The following is a 4,354-nucleotide window of genomic DNA, read 5'->3' as shown; positions in this document are numbered from 1 at the left end:
GGAAATACATAGATTAAGAAATGGGTTAAATGTCTCTTAAAATGTAAGAGACAGCTAGGAATATGCCTAGGCCATTGGCCAAACAATGTTGTATTAATATAGTTTCTGTGTGATTATTTGGGCCGGGAAACTAAAGTACAATCTCCATTTACACCAGGATAACCAGGGCTAAACAGAGAAACCCTATCTGAAAAAAATAATAAAAATAAACTTAGCCTTTATGGTCTAAGTGTTTCTGGAGACACCCCAGTACACACCCAGAGGTATGTTTTGTTGAACTTCTAGATGTTTTTCAATCCAATCAAGTTGACAAGCTAATCATTGGAGATGTAGGGGTGTTCATGAATCAAGCACTAAGAGTAACCATCACAGTAGCACAGTTTGGGTTATTTTTGTAAGGCATATTTGTTTGTTGGTTGGTTGGTTGGTTGGTTGGCTTTTCAAAACAAGGTTTCTCTCTGTAGCTTTGGCTGTCCTGGAACTCCCTTTGTAGACCAGGCTGGTGTTATAATCTGCCTGGTCTGTCACCTGGGTACCCTGTGTCTTTAAGACACAAGCCCCTCCCACTCCCAACCCTCCCCCCCATGCAAGCAGATCTCCCTTTCCAGCCTGTTCTCTCTTTCAGTTCCTTGGCCCTCTTCTGAAGAGGTAACTACTGCCTCTCTCCCCACCCCTGCCTTTCTCTGCCTCTGCCTCTCTCTCCTCTCCCCTTCTCCCTTTTCTCCCTTTCCCCCTTCCTTTTCCCCTCCATAACCCACTAAATGAACTCTATACCCAAACACTCTCTGAATCTTGTATCAGTCTCTCATCCACCGGCGGTCTCCCACCCGTCAAGGGAACCCACAGAGGCCTCGGGTGACCTGCTGCTGCCTCATGGGACCTCAGGTCACCTACGAGTCTTTATAAATGATAACAGCTGGCCTTAAATTCACAGAGATCCACCTGCCTCTGCCTCCCAAGAGCTGGGATTAAAGGCGTGCATCAACACTGCCTACTTGTTTATTTTATTTTTAATTATGGGTATGGCTATGTGTCTGTGTGTGAGGGTGTACATGTAAGTGCAGGGCCCGCAGAGGCCAGAGGAGAACGTCTGACTCTCTGGAACTGGAGTTTTAGGCAGTTCTAAGTCATCTGATGTGGGTGATGGGAACTGAACTCAGGTCTTCTGGAAGAGCAGTTGGTGCTCTTAACTCTCAAGCCTCTGAGTTTTTCTGTTTCTGTTTTTAAAGACTACCATATCTTGGGGCTGGAGAGGCGGCTCAGCATTGACAGCACTTGCTGTTCTTTCAGAGGACCTGAGTTGGGTTCCCAATAGCCACAAGGCAGCTGACAGTTGTTGGCAACTCTAGTTTCAACGCCCTCTTCTGGCCTCTGCAGGCACTGCGTGCATATGGTATGCATACTTCCATGAAAACAAAATTCCCAAACACATTAAAATAAAAGTAAACAACTCTTAGGGGGAAAAGACTAGCATATCTTTCTAACTACATCTGAAGTGTCTTTCAGAGGTTGTGGGTAGCAAATGATCTGAGACATAAAGCTTGAGAGATTTGTTTTTCGGTTTTTAAAAATTACATTTATTTACTGTGTGTGTGCCGTGTTCTGGCCATTGTGTATCTGTAGAGGTCAGAAGACAACCTGAAGAAACCAACTCTCTCCTTCTACCATGTGGGTCCCGTGGGTCAAATTAGGTCATCAGGCTAATCAGCAAATGTTTTAGCCTCTAGGCCAGCAGTTCTCAACCAATAAGTTTGACCCCTTAGGCAAACCTCTGTCTCCAAAAATATTTATATTACGATTCATAATTGTAGTAAAATTACAGTTATAAAACAAAGTTATAACTTTGTTTTGTTTGTGATTGAGGGTCCCCACAACACGAGGAACTGCATTAAAGGGTCTCAGCATGAGGAAGGCTGAGGGCCACTGCTCCAGGTCATCCCACCGCTCTACGAGTATCTTTCTGTTTTATTTTGGTTTTATTTTTTTGAGACAGGGTTTCTCTGTGTAACAGTTCTAGCTGTCCTGGAACTCACTTTGTAGACCAGGCTGGCCTCAAACTCAGAGCCCCACCTGCCTCTGCCTGCACTGAGAGGCCGCAGATGCCTGTGATAAGAACTGAATTCAGGTCCCTGCGAGAGCAGTGTGTGCTCTTAACCTCTGAGCCACCTTTCCAGCCCCTCATCATTCTTCTGTTCATTTTGTGTTTCTATTATTTACTTCCAGATGTTTTCCCTCTCCTCTCTGGGACTTCTGGTTTCGACACGTATCATCCACACTTATTAACTTCACCCTCATCCTTTTCATTTTGTAACCCTCCTGGGAGGGTCCGTCAATCTTATCTCGTAGTTTATGAATTCATCTTAATCTGAATCTGTGTTCCCACTCAACTTATACACTGAATTCTATCTCTCATGCTCTATAACTTCTTCATATATTCGCATTCCTGTTTCAAATTAATAATAATCTCCTGTATCTCTTGGAGAATTTTTATTAGGATTATCTTAAGTTCTTCTTCTCTCTGCTCCATTAATTCTGCTTCCTCTCACATAGGACGTTCGTCTTTTGGATTTTCTTTATAGGGATCGCGTGACTCAGGTGCTCTGCTTCCTTAGGAGCTCATATGGCCCCGGGACTACCATTCCTGTGGCTCTATATAGGCCTTTAATTCTGTTGCCGCACCCAATCACCACTCTTACCAGTTTGTTTAGGCAAACTGGTGCCTGTGGATGAGCCTGCAGTATTTCAAACCGGGTTCTATTGCTCCTAAGATGCCATCCCTAGGCTGACCTCTCCCTCCGGAGGGATTTGCAGAAGGGGATGTGTAGTAGTAAGCTACAGGAAACCTGGGCCCCTGGGTGAGGTGTGTTTATCCATCTATCCGTCCGTCCGTCCATCCATCTGTCCGTCTGTGCCGCCTTGCTTAGCCTAGACTACATTTCCCAGAATAATCAGTCTGTATAGTTCTGGGTTAGAGTTAGTCTAAGGAAATCCACTCATGATTGGAAGGAAGGCAAATCTCAAAAGTTGTTGGGGCCAAAGGCAGCAAGAAACCAATACAAGAGGTTAAGAGCACTTGTTGCTCCTGCAGAGAACCCCAGTACCCACACGGTGGGTGGCTCACAACCATCTGTAATTGTAGATCTGGGGAATCTGATAACTTCTTTTGACCCTCCTGGGCATGCTAGGCACACATGTGGTGCACATACATACACACAGGTCAATCAGACACATAAAAAATAAAATAATACTCTAATAAAAAGTAAAATAATATCTTGAAAAATAAAAGAAATCTGTGCAAAGGTACCAAAGAGTTATGATCTATTTTTACTTTTTTTCCTGCCTGTGTGCTCCCTCTTCTTCTTCATTGCCCCCCCTAGATTCCCAACAGATACCCCCAGGCCCAGGGCTAAAGAGTGCCTGAGAACTCATACAAGTGGTGGCCAGAAGAGGCAATGGTAAACCACAGACCACAGGCTTTTTGCATTGGTTTCTAAGCAAGCTCCTCCCCCACCCGCTCTCAGCTCCACCCACCACAGCGCTTTTCCTGGGCCTCCTGCCACTCTTCTGATTCTTCCATGATCTCCCATCCCTGCTTCAAGACCCTACTTCTTCATCTCCTCCACCGTCTAGCTGGAGTGCAAAGTCTAGTTCCTGTACTTAAAAGGGTTTATTCCATGACAGCATCTTACTTCCCAGCCTGAGCCCCCGTAGATGCAGTTCCTGAGGACTTGCTAGAATAGTTTCTGAACCACACTGCTCTCTCTGCTCCTGAACCCTCAAATGAAAGGGAAAAGCATATTTTTCTCCTTTTTAACACACTGCTTTCTGTTCTGTTCCTGGAGCTGAGACGCCTCCCCTAGGAGAGGACAGGGTAGAGACCCACCATGTTGACACGTGTGTGTTTCCTTCTCACAGGAACTTGCCCAGTAGCTTAAGTAACTTAAATAACTCCCGGCTCCCATTAAAGATATCACCTTCACTCGGCTGAATCCTATTTATCCCGCAGTCTTTCCTGACTTCAAGATGTCTTAGTACCGCCACCTGCTGGTGGTGGTGCACGCCTTTAATACCAGCACTCGGGAGGCAGAGGCAGGAGGATCTCTGTGAGTCCGAGACCAGTCTGGTCTACAAAAGCTAGTTCCAGGACAGGCTCCAAAGCTACAGAGAAACCCTGTCTTCAAAAACAAAACAAAACAAAAACAAATAAACAAAACAAAAGCTGTCTTAGTCCCGTGTTAAAAAGCATCATATGACCCCGCGACTGATCCCTCTACGACTGTCTCCTCTACTAGACCCGACCTGGACTCTCATTCTCTCCTGGCCTAAAGCACAGATCTCCTCGGCCATTCTTAGA

Source organism: Microtus ochrogaster, chromosome 8 (genome assembly GCF_000317375.1).
Source record: "Microtus ochrogaster isolate Prairie Vole_2 chromosome 8, MicOch1.0, whole genome shotgun sequence".
Lineage (NCBI taxonomy): Eukaryota > Metazoa > Chordata > Mammalia > Rodentia > Cricetidae > Microtus > Microtus ochrogaster.
This window is presented reverse-complemented; position numbering follows the sequence as displayed.